At 44.5% G+C, this 15,188-nt stretch overlaps 1 protein-coding gene across 2 annotated transcripts in view; it reads right to left on the reverse strand.

Annotated features, from left to right (window-relative positions):
• Positions 1-15,188, reverse strand: part of LOC122800826 (phospholipid scramblase 2-like) — a 1,997,253-nt gene that overhangs the window by 1,230,380 nt on the left and 751,685 nt on the right. The gene's annotated exons all lie outside the window — the stretch shown is intronic.

Consider the following 15,188-nt stretch of genomic DNA (forward strand, 5'->3'; position numbering starts at 1 on the left):
AAATATCAATGAAGAAATATCAATAAGCCCTTTAAAAACTATGGGCTAAACTAGTAAACAGCGCACACACACACAGACACACACACACACACACACACACACACACACACACACACACACACACACACACACACACACACACACACACTAAGCTAAGCTATTTATCTAAATTCAAAACTCTACATAGTAATATATGAAACTGACGGAAAGTCAGCAATCAAATTTCTAACAGTAAATATATTTCAAACTGTGACAGAAAGGTCACTATGATAAGCACATAATTCAAAATTCTAAAGGCTAAATACCAAACTTGCGACAGAAAGGTCACTTTTTGAAGCACACAATACTATCTAAGAACTAGGAAAGATAACAAGGCCTAAATACAAATAGGCCAATAGAGCTAATTATTAACAGAGAAAAAAGGCACACTAAGGGAAGGGAAACTACACACTAAATGACATATGGTATTATTACATGCAGCAAACAAGATCTGAGGTAACTTTAGGTGCATAGTGGGATAGGGACTTGGACTCGAGCTATCTGAAGACCTCGAGCTTTGTAGTAGGTCAACTCGGAGCAGAGGATCAACTCCGAACCCATCTGTAAGTATGAACAGCGAGACAGAACAACTTCAAATACGGAGTTTCCCATTTTAGGACCAGAGAAAGATATAAATAGCTGGCCCGATTTGTGCATTGTTTTTGTCCTATCTAGGTAGAATCTCAACTGTCTGTGTACGTCTAATAAATGCAGACAGTATTCTCCTTTATTAGAAAAATTGGGGGGAAAGACTGGTAGGTCAACAGTCTGGTTTATAGAGAAATCAGAAATTACTTTGTGGAGAAAGGAAGGATTCATCCTGAGTGATAGTCTGTCTTTTGTGGAAAATGAAATAGGGACGTTTTATGCATAGAGCGTGGAGCTTAGATATACGCCTAGCTGATGTGATGGCCACCAGAAAAAGAGATTTCCACAAATAAGAACTTAATATCACAAGCTGCTGCAGGTTCAAAGGGGGTTGAGTCAAAGATTGTAGGACTAGTGTGAGGTTCCATGGTTCTATAGGTTCTTTGATTGGAGGTCTAATGTGAGAGACTCCTTTTAGAAAAGTTTTACAAAGACAATGAGAGATCAAAGAGGAATTCCCAAAACCATTATGAAAATTCGAAATGGCAGCTAGATGAACCCGTATACTTGAGGCTGCAGCACTGTCTTAAAAGAAATTTAACAAGTAATCTAGCTCTGCAGTAACTGGGGCTGAGTATGGGTCTAGATTCCTCTGCTTAGACCACATTGAAAATCTCTCCAATTTGTCAATATAAAGTTTCCTGGTGGCTGGTTTGTGAGAAGCCAGAATAATGTCATGCACAGGGGAAGAAAGGTTGTTCTGCCTGGTGATTAGCGGAAGTGGAGAAACCAAGCTGTCAGCTTGAGACTTGTTAAGTTCAGGTGGCTCAACCTTTGGGGTTGAGAAATCAGATCTGGATTTGGATCAGGAATCCACGGTTGGCATAGTGGGTGAAGCCTGTGAAAGGGGAACCATACTTATCGAGGCCAGTAAGGGGCTATGAGGATCACTTTGCTTTTCAACTGAAGAGCTTTCTTCAAAAATTGGGGAATCAGAGGGATGGGAGGGAAAGCATATAGAAGTCCCATGGGCCAATCGTGGATAAGAGCGTCCCTTGGGGAATCCCCCTAAGAGAGAATTAGGCAAAGTATTTGCTGCAATTGTAGTCTGACGGGAAGGGAAATAGGTCACAGCGAGGCTGGTCCCAACGGTTGAAAATTTTCGTCGCTATGAACGGATTGAGGGACCACTCGTGAGGCAGGAGAATACATCTGCTCAGCTTGTCTGCAATCACGTTGGAGTTCCCGGGAATATGCGTTGCTATCAAAAAGCGGTTGGAAGCTATCACCCATTGCCAAATTCTCATGGCCTCTCCACATAAGGGGTAGGACTTGGTTCCTCCTTGTTTGTTGATATACCAGACTACGGACGTGTTGTCTGACTGGATGGCAATTGTCCCCGAAGGAAGGACAGACTGGAATGCTTGTAACGCTAAAAGCACTGCCCTCAGTTCTAGGACACTGATATGCAGATTGGTCTCTATTTTGGACCACGTGCCTTGGACTGCTATTCCCTAAAAATGCCCCCCCCACCCTATCAGGGAAGCATCCGTGGTCACTGTAACTTTGGGCTGAAGAGGATGGAAGGGGTGGCTCCAAAGCTCTGTTTCTGTCCTCATCCACCAAAGAAGGTCCTGTTTGCAATGACTGGTTATCCGAATCTGAAAAGACAGAGGGTGATGATTTGGGTACCACTGAGATAATAGAAGCCATTGAAGGAGTCTCGTGAAGTTTTTCAAGAGGCACCATTGGTATAGAAGCTGCCAAGGAACATTGAAGTTGGAGGATCTCCCATGCTGAAACTTTGCTTTAACAGAGTATCACCCAGAGTTGAAGTCTCAATCTTTGTAGTCTGTGGTCCGGGAGAGACACTAGACAGGAGTCGGTGTTGAATACTGCTCCTATGAACTCTACAGACTGGGTCGGCATCAGATTGGATTTTTCCCACTTTTATTGAAATTCTCAAAAATGTTGCCAGGGAAAGAGTGTAATTCAGGGCCGTTAGCAGTAGATGCTTGGTGGTGGCGGTAAGGAGCCAATCGTCTAAATATGGAAACACCCGGAATCCTTGCAGTCTCAAGTGAGCTGTTACAACTGCCATGCACTTGGTGAACATTATGGGGGCTGTAGACGGTCCAAAAGGCAGAACACGGAATTGGTAGTGATTGTCTCCTAGCCAGAAGCTAAGCAACCTACTGGAGCATTTGTCCATTTTGATGTGGTAATACGCATCCTGAAGGTTCATGGAGCACATCCAATCATCTTTTCCCAAAAAGGGGAGAATGGAATGAACCATGACTATCTGGAATTTTGTTTGGGTAACAAACTTGTTTAAATTGCTGAGATCCAAAATGGGTCTCCAGTCCCCTGTCTTTTTTGGCACCAAAAAGAATCTTGAGTAGAATCCTGATCTACATTGGTCTGGTGGGACTGCTTGCATAATTCTTTTTTGACACAGCTTTACTATCTCTAGAGCTGCTTCACTTTTATGTATGTGGATGTGCGTGACTGTGATTCTTCCCTTTGACTGGGTGGGACATCAGGAATTTGTCTTGGTGGCTTTGGGTAAGAATCGAAGGGGATGTGATAGCCTCTGGATATTATCTTCTGCACCCAATAGTCTGTGGTTATCGATTTCCAGGCAGCGTGGTGCAGAGCGAAATGTCCCCCAACTGCTTCCACAGGAAAGCAATTGGGCCACTCTTCAGGAGCGCTGGTAGGGCTGTCCAGAAAAGGAATCTCTGGGTCCCTGGTTACGCTGGCCCCCTCTGCCTCGGTAGGGGTGTCTTCCAGAAGAGTTCCCTCCTCTGCCCCTGGGGGTGAACTTGCCACGTGTGTCACGAAAACGACCCTGAGACTTCTTGTGCCACAACTTTCCACTCCTCTGATTCCTGGAGAAGTAATGCTGGGGGGGGGGGGGGGTGGAAAAGTGTACACCTACAGCAGACAGAGTCTTACCGTCCTTCTCACACCTGGCTAGAGTGTCCGTCACATTTGGACTGAACAGGAAAGACACTTCAACTGCAGCGTTCAGGAAGGAAAACTTAAAGTGGTCCGCAAAATCACAAAGGCGCATCCAGGCATGACGTCTCATAACTACACCTGAACCCACAGCTCTTGCTGCCCATTTGGTTGCATGGGATATTAACATCATGGACGAGTTCAAAATGGATTCTAGGGTTGCGAGCTGCGAGGCAACTTTGTCGCTCACCTCGTCAGACACCTGTCCTGATAGAGTTCCAGAGATTTCAGAGATTAAGTCTCTTTGGAGTCTCGCAAAATGTGCCAAATAGTTCAAGGATTATATGGCAAAGGTTGATGAAGCAAAAGAATCGCTTCCCTAATCTGTCCACCACTCGGGACTCCCTGTTAGGCAGCTGAACAATCTGGCTCTCTTCAGCGAACTCTTTCTTGGTGGCCACCGCCACCACCCTAGCATCTACTGGCAAATCTTTAGACCAATGTGCTCCCTCCTCAGGGGGCATAGGATTTTATCTGGTCACCACGGGATTGGCTCAACCAAGTCAGGATTCTTCCAGACGCACTCCACAACAAGCTGGACTAGTTCGTCTGCAAGCTGGACTAGCTCGTCTGCAGGCGGGGTCACCCAAGAGGTAGATGGACAGGCACGAAAGGCCTGCAGGAAGACAGAGTCCTCAGAGGAAGGGTTGTTGGACTTCAGTCACCCCTCTGTTTCAACATTTCAAGGATGTCTCCAAAGGAGACATCTTCAGAGGGTGACCGTGGGGACCCTTCCCCTTCATCATAAGCCGTATCCTCTGAAAGAGACTCCTTCCTCTTGCACGACTTCGTCCATGGCACCTCTTCAGTGGGAACTTCTGAGGAGGACACGGAAGAAAGAATACCCTGCAGTGGGGTTTCCTGCTGTTCTTGTGTCCGATGTCCCAAACCGGTGGCTTGTGTCAGCTGCAGCAAAGGGGATGGAACCGTCTGTGGTTCCGACGCCAGTAGTTTGCTTTCAGAAGCAACAGCCCTTACCATCGCCTGGAAACAGGCCCGCCCGAAGAGGGATGAGAGCCCGGAACTGAGAACGGTAACCTCGGAACCAGGGTCATACCCTGCTCCGTCGAGTCCTCTCCCAAGAGAGGAGCCTCAAGAAGGATCAGTGCCGACAGAACTCCTGGCACTGTGGACGGAACTGCAGACATGTATCTGTCCCAGAAAGGGGTCCACTGACAGGGAGTATCGGGTTCATACTGTGGTGTCCAATGGCACTGCTGTCTCGAGTTTGTAGACGGGGAGTTATGGGGCATCTATTGCAGCCATGGGTACTGTAGCCGAAATGGTACTCGATACCGAAATGGGTGTGGAGGTAATTACTGAAGGCTCAGCCAAAAGTGGGGCTGTGGTCATGGGTAACGAAAGCAAGCTCGGTGCAGTGGCACTCGATACCAAAGAGGGTGAGCCAATTTGTAATTTTGTTACAGATGGTGCCGTAGACATTATTGGTGCTGAAACAGGCGCCGACAACATAAAGACAGTTGACGGAACCGAGGTCGGTGTCGTGAAGACTGGCTTTGGCTCCGATGACAGTTTAGGCATTTTCTGTTTAGGTGGCTTGTCCAAATCAGCAGAAGGTGAAGAAGGTACAGAATGTGGTCTTTTCTTTCTTAGGAGGGGATAACCCTCTGACTCAGAAAGATCCCCTGAAAAGGGTGTCTTAAGGAGGCCCTTCAGAATCAGCATGCTTTTTCGTTCATTCATAGTCCGGGTACTAAATCCTTTACAAACAGAACATGGAGGTTGCACTGAAAGATGGTGCACCCCCACACAATAGACACAGTCCTCATAAGCATCACTGTTTGGCATTTTCCTACTACACTTCAGGCAGACATCTCGACGCACGCAACCAAGAGGAGACTAGAACTGAGATTTATATATATATATATATATATATATATATATATATATATATATATATATATTATATATATATGTGTGTGTGTAGATACAGTTTTTTTTTTTTAAAGAAAGGAGAAAGAAATAGTAGCAATGGTATATAAGAACAACCACAAGGGTAGGGAGAAAGGCCATACCACCAACAGTACTAAGGTTACCAAAAGTTAATTAAGAAAAAAGGAGTCAACAGGAAGGGTAAAGGTTAGCAACAGACAAAGATAAGCAAAAATCAAGAAAATTACAAGAAAACTCCTAACAAACTGTATAAAATATCAAAAAATGTTCGACTTAGCTGAGAGCTGGCTTGAACGCGGCTTTAAGGCTATGCGGCAAATGAGATCTGAGATAACAGGGAGAAGGGTATAATGGGTAAAAGCTTAGCTCGAGAGTTTTTGGCTGGCACAAGCTTGGTACAAGGCTGACTCAGTTCCGAGGACGGAACCGACATCCCATCAGTGATGAATGAATGAAGATTAACAACATCAGATTTAAAAGTTTTCCTCACAATTTGAGAGTTGGTCTTGGAAATCTGCAGGAGAAGAAGCCCTATCTCTGTCAAAACTGGAGTCATCAGACCTTGTTTCCTCAGGAATAACTTTACAGCAAATACCTATCTGTAAATACTTCCGCATCCCAGGATTTACTGCCTGTACTGCCTGTCTAGACAAGGTAAGGAAATAATCTTGTTTATAGCAATAGCTTCATCAGGAGAACAATGTTTTTACTTTTTGTTTTTCTTAAATGGAGTTCCAGCAGAGGTAGACTGAGTTGAAGGAGGGAAGTCTGCCCAGACTAATGTTTTCTTGCCCTAGTTACTCAGCAAAGAATCTCTTAAAGTGTCTCCCAGACTCATAGAAGATAATTCTCCCATGCTAGCATCAATCACTTGGACAGCCGAAGAAAACATGGCTGACCACCCCATTCATGCTGGCCAAAATTACTACAACAGAGGAAGCCATGAAAGGTAAGTGAGTAATGTGTGGAACAAGCAATGGCCACTGCAGATTCACCCACTACTGGCTGAGTCATATAATGAGTTCACAACAATGAAAAGGACTCTTTGTTAAGTGATGTTTCTTTCTAGGTACTGGGGGAGATGAGCCAACCAGATTGCGGTAAGTATTCATGATGCAATTAGAAAGAAGTACCAAAAGCAAGCTGAAGTGAGTCAGTCAGAAGGTAAGCTGTCATTGAGTGTTCACAAGCAGCATACTTATAATACTTTCCAAAGTCCTTCAGTTATAAAAATTAAAAATAGAACCGAATTTTCCTGACAGTATTTTTGAAATACACACACATACACTGACAGAATCAAAATGGCAGGTACATTGTCATGAAGGGAGCATAAGTTCCTGCTTCTTAATCTATAAATGTTTCTGTCCCAAAAAAATTAAAAGATTGCACAAGCAGTATATAATTTTTCACAAAATTAGCCCCAAATACCTTAATAAACACTGTAAGCTAAAACAGCAGTCTCTAACAGGAAACTTCTGATAAAGTGAAAAAATATCAGGTATCCTAAGGGGGAAATATTGCTTTTAGTCAAAAATAAATAAAATGTCTAAAAAGTGCAATGACTTCTGGTGGAGGGGTTCGCAACAAGGACTTATCTTCCAGAAATGAAGCTCTTAGCAGGAAGCCTGAAAGATACTTACTTTCCAGACAGCAAGAAGATATTGAAAAAAGTTTCAGTATGACTGCTGATCTCTCTCCTTGGGATTAGCCAAACAGCAGTGAGAAAAAAGGTGTGGCAGAAGAAGGGGTCTACAGCTTTTTGAAGCTGGTCTTTTTTGCTACGCGAGAAACTAATCATATAGCCTAAGGGCTACTTCAGCGATGGGAATGATGAACATTACACACACACACACACACACGCACGCACGCACGCACGCACGCACGCACACACACACACACACACACACACACACACACACACACGCACACGCACACACACACACAAACACACGCGGACACACATGTATCAATGAATATGGCCCAGCTAGTTGTTCCAGTGATCAGATTTTGCTGATCCCTGGGCTTTGTATTTGGTTTCTGTGTTCCTCCATTTTCTTGTGTGGCCAGAGGTAGTTTCTTTACTCACCAGTGGGAGTGGGGAGTACTGAGCTGCTTGTTTGTCCTCAGAGGAGTGGTTAGAAGCAGCAACTAGTAATTCGTTGGCCATTTTGGGTCATTTCCTGTTTTTTCCAGCCCCTGCTATAAAGCACGCTTTGGCGGGCTTTTCTGGCATTAGAGAACTTGGCATAGCTCCTCGTGGTCCCCTGCAGAGTTCCTAAGCCAGCAGAGAGCAGAAAAAGCAACTTTCTTGATCATAAGTATTTTTTAAACTTTTAGTTTGCATTTTTCGATCTTTTGAGCTTTTCGACTACTGTTTGTGCCTATATTACTGTTTTATTACCTTATTTTCCTGTTTTTGTGAGCTTAAATTGTTGATTGCACTTGTGGGCTAAAGTATTGCTTAAAAGTAACAAACAGGCTAATACACTCAAGTGTACCAGCCTTTGATAGCAATTTAGTCGAAAACAAAGCATTTACTGCATTTTTTCTGTCTGTTTGCAAAAAAAAAAAACAAAAAATACTTCTCCTTTCCTAAACTTTCCTAGCTAGTTGTTCCAGTGATCAGATTTTGCTGATCCCTGGGCTTTGTATTTGGTTTCTGTGTTCCTCCATTTTCTTGTGTGGCCAGAGGTAGTTTCTTTACTCACCAGTGGGAGTGGGGAGTACTGAGCTGCTTGTTTGTCCTCAGAGGAGTGGTTAGAAGCAGCAACTAGTAATTTGTTGGCCATTTTGGGTCATTTCCTGTTTTTCCAGCCCCTGCTATAAAGCATGCGTTAGCGCTTTAGCTGATTTAGCGCGGAGCTGCTACCGTTGCACACTAGGGCAGCGCCGGTTAATCAGATTTAAACTATTAGGGCTACCTAAAGTCCACTCTTCAAATTTTCCCTTAAAACTACCTTCCTCAAAGTATACTACTGTTCTATTTAGTGTATCCTACAGCTATAAATTATCTCTACTTGACTCCCAAGTAGACTATTCTCTATCTGTATAGCCAAGCACTTGCTCCTACAGTACTTATCACCTTGATACAGCACTCTTGTTATAGAAAGTACCCCAAAAAAGCAAACCCCGTTTCTCAGTCACCCACATCCCCCAAAACCTTTTCTTTAAGTTTTTCTGTCTATTCCCTCTAGCATGTCGTGGGATCAGTTGCTAATGTCCTCTCCTGCTCAGCTGGTGAACCTGGGAATATTGAGGCAATGTTACAATTGCCTCATGTACACAGACAATCCTCTCCTCCTCCCAGAAAATACAAATACATGCGAGAGATGCAACTATACGGCCAAACTGGAGGCTGAGCTCTCTCAACATAGGACTGGCAAGACCAGACAGGAGGAGAAGGTAACCACACACACTATAGACCCAGTCTCACATAATACCATCACAACCTCAAATCATACACATAAACACACAAAGACATACTCGGAGGCTCTGATCAAAAATCTACCAAAACAGCAGAGGCCACCAAAGCAGACACCCAAACAACTACCACCTCAGAACACAACACCTGCAACACATAGACCACACAGTCAGAGTGTCAAGCAGTCACAGCCCTTAAGGCCAAACACAATGCCAGACACACTAGTCATTGGTGACTCCATAGTCAGACACACTGACGTCCCGCTCACCAGACTGAGTAAGGAGAAGGTCACAGTAAGCTGCCTGTCGGGTGCTAGAATCCACCACATAACGCATGCACTCAGGTCTCTCAACAGCAGGTACAAGTACGACTCAATCATTGTCCACGCTGGTGTTAATGACCTGAGACGTACCTCCTTGGACTACATGAAAAGGGACATAGAGGAGCTCTCTGATTATGTAGCCCAAGCAGGCATGACCCTGACCTTGAGCAGTATCCTACCTTCACCAAGAATGATGCCACAATACAGAGACAAGATGATCAGCTTTAACAATTGGCTTAAACTCTGGTGTCATTCAAAGGGGATCCAATGTCTGTCTGCCTGGGATGACATGCTGGACAAGCCACGCTGCTTCGCAAGGGACGGCTTGCACTTGTCACCCCTGGGATTCCGGATTTTGGCAAAGGCTCTTGCCACCCCCATAGTGCCTTTTTTAGGCAAGGCTCAAATTCTAAACCTACCACCCTAGAACACAACAAAGAAAAAACTAAGGGTAATGCTGCTCAATGCCAGAAGTCTCAACCTCAAGATGCACGCACTCGAGGCCCTTCTCAGTATGGAGAACATCGATGTCTGTGCTGTGACAGAAACCTGGTTCAAAGCTCCTGAGAGCACCCCAGCACTATCAGGTTTTACCTCATATCATGCTTTCCGGCCCCAAAACCCGGACAATACCAAGAAAGGAGGAGGGGTATCCATATTCATCAAGGACACCCACACCTCAAGATTGGTGGCAACGCACGATGCATCAGAAACCATCCAGGTGCAATTAACCATAGGCAAGACTGCTCTGCAATTTGTAGCATGTTACAGGCCACCCTCGCAAACTCAGGAACCTCATATGGCCTTCCTGAAAACACTGGAGGGGATAAATGTATCTCCGAACACCATCATACTAGGTGACGTCAACTACCCTAATATAGACTGGGAACACTACTCAAGCCCAAACACCCTAGCCCAAAAGTTCCTGGAATTCATAAACTCAAATACCATGGAACAACTAGTCACCATCCCCACAAGAGGAGAAAACATACTTGATCTCATCATCACGAACATGGGAGCACAATGTTCAATGCCAGAAGTATACCCCTCACTGGTGAGATCAGATCACAAACTAATCTCGCTGGAGGTCCTCATCCCGCCCCCACCCGAAATGAAAAAGACCACAGTAAAGAACTTCTTGAAAGCCGACTTCACACTTCTAAAGACTAGTGTGGTCTCCTTTAAGGCCCCTGAGCCGGCAGTAAACATTACTCAAACCGCTGAATCACTTACAAATGCCTTCTACCAGCACCTGCAGGGCTGCATGGATCAGGCAATCCCAAGCAAAACAAAGACTCTTTGTACCAAAGGCAAGCGTCCAGTCTGGTGGACCCCAGCCATAAACAAACTCTACAACAAAAGGAGAAAGCTACTACAAGATAGAGCAAAATCCTTAAAAGGTAAAACACCGCTGATCACTATAAGTAAAAAGCTAAGAGCTCTCATAAAAACATCCAAAGCTAATTTTGAGAAAAAAATAGCTAAGGACTCTAAAGACAACCATAAGGCATTCTTTAGCTATGTCAGAAACCTAGGAGGAAACTCCCAGATATGCTCAGAATTAGTTCAAAATGATGTGAAGATTACTGATCCTACAGACATTGCCAACATACTGGCTGACAGGTTCAGTGCAAACTTCTCCCCTAAAGGAGAGATATCTATACCAAATGATTGTAGCCCCCCAAACATCTCTAACGCCCAGGTGAGAACTGCTCTGTCCAAGGCAAAGAACACAGCATCCATGGGACCTGATGGTGTCCCCGGCTGTGTGCTCCATGAACTCAACGAGGAATTAAACCCACAGTTAGGACAGCTGTTTAATCTTAGTCTCACCTCCGGATACGTACCCAGGGAGTGGCGCACAGCGACTGTGGTCCCACTCCACAATGGCGGTGCCTCCACCGACCCTGGAAATTACCGTCCCATTAGCTTGACAAGCCTTATATGCAAAGCCATGGAGAGGATCATAATGGATCTCATAAATAAAGACATAGGGAATTTGCAGACCTTGGATCCAACCCAGTTTGGCTTTGTCAAAGGCAGATCATGCCTTTTAAACTTGGTTGACTTTTTCGAAACAGTCACCAAGGCCATTGACGAGGGTAAGGCAGTCCATACAGCCTACCTAGACCTGGCGAAGGCCTTCGATACAATACCCCACTCGGGTATCATTGAAAAACTCATCAACTTAAATGTAAACCCATACATTACAAGATGGGTTGCAAACTGGCTGAGTGACAGAACCCACAGGGTCAGAGTTGCTGGCGCCATGTCAGACTCAAAGCCTGTCACAAGTGGTGTCCCACAGGGCTCAGCCCTGGGCCCACTCTTGTTTGGCATCTACTTTTCTGAAGTACAAGCAACCACAGGAGGGTTATGGCTGACAAAGTTTGCAGATGACTGCAAACTGGACGCCGTAGTTGAAAACACATCCGACACAGATATCCTTCAGAAGGGTCTCACAGAAACGGATAACTGGTGCCAGAGCCATGGCCTAAAGTTAAATGCCAAGAAATGCATAGTCATACCCTTCGGGAAAAATAAGGTTACCCCTAGCTACCATATAGGTGGCAATCCCCTGATCACAGAAGAAGTTATCAGGGACCTGGGAAGTGACAGTAGCCTTTCATTCGACACTCATATTGCTAAAGTAGTTAGGAAGACCTTCTACATTGCCCACCTTATCATGAAGGGATTCACATCTAGATCAAGGGAAGTCATACTCTCCCTATACTCATCACTCATCAGACCAATGATCGAGTACAATGCCCCATTCGGAATGTATCTGACCCGACACTTGCAGCAGCTGGAGAGGCCACAAAAGTTTCTCACCAAAAGGATAAAGGGTCTCAAAAATCTGTCTTATGCTGCCCGACTGAAAGAACTCCAGCTATATTCAGTTGCTTACCGCTTGCTCAGAGGTGACCTATGCCTGACATACAAGGCCATGTCAAACCCAGAGTTGATGAACATGCTTCATCTCAAAAAATCTAGATCCCTCAGAGCCACAAGGGTGGGAGACTTAAACCTCGACACGGTTATTAATAGGACGTGCTGGAGGGATAGATTCATCACCCAAAGACTCCCTATGCTATGGAACAAAATCCCGGTTTATGTGAGGCAGAGCACCTCGCTGGCCTTGTTCAAGAGGAATCTTGACCAATGGATGGGAGACCGCAGATACACCCCAGGGGTTACCTCAGTGTCACTGCTCGACAGAGGCACAGTAAAATAATGGGCATAGTTTCTCCAAACTAAAGGGGTGGTGTAAGCCACAAAACTATGGGCTAGGCTTATAAATGCTCTCGGGCAGATAGCCTAGTATGAACCTATGAACCTATGAACCTATGAACCTAAAGGAAGTGAGCAGTATGCTGTCCTTCTGCAACAGTATGAAGCCACTGAATAGAAGAAGATTTGGGAACTGTGAATTATTAATTTAAATAAATTTGAGTGTTGAAGTCGCTGCACTATAATCCTTACTGTTCACTGATAATTGTCCATAATCTATGCATTTCTGGTCTCCTTCCCTGATGTACATAACCCTACAATCTTTTAGACAATGTGCCTCAGGGCACCTAACCCTTTCTTTGAAATAATAAATTGTCTATTGGCTTTCCCCCTTAAGGGTCGCCACAGAGGAACTCTGGTCCACTAATGACTGGCAGTGAATTTTTAATGTGTCTATTTGCCAGCCGAGCATCCAGCCTTCAATGAAGGCATACCCACACACCTACCTGCAAGTCTTTAAATTCACTCGACCACTGGGAGGACATGCAGACTCCACACAGAAGGTGCTCCAGTCAAGAATCGAATCAGAGAACCTCTTGCTGTGAGGTGACAATGCTAACTGCTGCACCACTGTGGCCTATCTTTCTTTGAAATAATATTCTCTTAAATTTTCTCTTAAAAGCTATACGTCTGTGCTGCGCTCATTGTAGTAGTCAACAAAGCAAAAAAAAATGTTTCTATAAGTGACCTTATGGTTCAGACGAATAAAGTCCTTAACTGTGCTTCAAATGACCAATGTTCAATTAGCAGCATGGGTGCTGGAGGGGCTGCAAGAGGAAGACAAGAGTGAGACACGGATGTTGGCTCTTCCACCCTGGGTTGAGGGAGGCAGCCTAGGCTCACTACAATAAAAAGAGAATGAGCCTGGCAAGCTTCTTGCTGCATAAGTGGTGTGTTGCTTAGTTGGGAGATTGCACATAGATTCATGAATGCACGTCTCAAGGGCAGTGTCAGCATGACTGCCGTGGCTACTGCAAGGAGGTAGGAGTTATACCACACTTCTGAATTGCACTGTGATGCTGCATCAGCATCATTTATCTCCTCACCAGCCTCAGCTGTAGGTTGCATTGAGCCTGGGGAACCTAAGGTGGGTTTGGTAAACCCACAGATCAAGTAGAGAAGCTGGGGAGGATGCTCAACAGTGGGGAGGAAATACATGCTTCTAGAATTCAGAGCTGTAAGCCCACTTAGCAAAATAAACTTTGATCACAAAGGGCCACTACAATAGGGGATTATATCCTTACCATCGAAAAGCACTAACCCTCAAACAGGGGATCAGGGATGTAGCCCCTTCTGCAAGGGAGGGGTTGTGGTTTGTTCTTATGAAATATGACAGTCTGCTGAAAGTTGATAAAATAGGTTAATTGGTTCATAGATGTACACTACGCTAATGACTACTGGGACTAGCATAAACCCAGCCAGGCAACTGAAATGCATCCCTCGACTTACTGTGCATTTTAGGCTATTCTAAGTGAGTGTATGTTAGGGCATGACTTAACAGCTACCTCTGTCCATCAGAGACATAGGTGTCAGATTGTGGGGAATTTTCAATTTCCAATCCACTGGTTCAGGCTGTGCTTGAATAGGGTTAAGGAATGGCTCTGTTTCACATGGACAGGAAGTCTATGCCAGAGAATGGGGATTCTCTGAGATACATGCCTGTCCCTCCAACGTGTACTTTTTAAGTTGCAAGCACAGTTTAAGTCCTGGTAGCTCTGATGCTGTTCATTTTGTGGATATGCAAAAGATCTACCAGAGTGGGATCTAAAGAGCCCTTGTAAGCAGGATTAATTCAGGTCCCTCTCAGAGTGTGGTGATGGTGCCAAACAGATGGAAGCTCTGGGAAAATGAGCACAGAAGACACTTTGTAGTAAATTTGATTTACTCAACAGTAATATTGGTTTGCTGAATGAACACTCGTTATGGCTCTATTGAAAACACTGGGTGGGAAAAGTACTTAGTTTACACAATAAAATAACAGTGAAAGATGGGACAGGGGGACTATGGGAGTACTACATGGGTGGAAGCCAGAGATACAGCCTTTTAAAACCACAACAAAAAACGGAAGGAGGGTTAGGAAAAATTCAAGCTGGAAGAAGCATGCTAGCTAGAGAAAGATTTAATCAAATAAACCCAACATTAGAGCTCTACCTAAGGTAGATTAGAATTTCAGAAACTTAGCTTAACGTCTCAGTAGGGTGTGGGGCAGACACAAACAGGGGAACAGAAAGGCACTGGAATTCAATTGTAAGCATGTAAATAATAAGCAGACTATAAGAATTTCAGCAAAACTGGAATATAAACTGTTGTAGAAGAAATGAAGCACCAGTCCTGGAGTGGAATATACAGTACACCTATTACTGCAATTCTCTACATTCTAAGGCGCCAGACTATGCAGAAATTTAAGAGTAACATTGTTTATGGAAAAATGCATTGAGAAATGACTAAATGAGCCTCAAATCTGGCAGTAGTTCACAGGTAAGCCACAAATGCAGATGAAACTACAAGGATAAGGTGCCAATCAGGGTTCAAAATACAAACAGCTAACTTTTAAAAGTAATTCTACAGATGGAGATTCAAGTGCAGTATAAT

This window comes from Protopterus annectens, chromosome 4.part1, assembly GCF_019279795.1.
Source record: "Protopterus annectens isolate FY-2018-M chromosome 4.part1, PAN1.0, whole genome shotgun sequence".
NCBI lineage: Eukaryota > Metazoa > Chordata > Ceratodontiformes > Protopteridae > Protopterus > Protopterus annectens.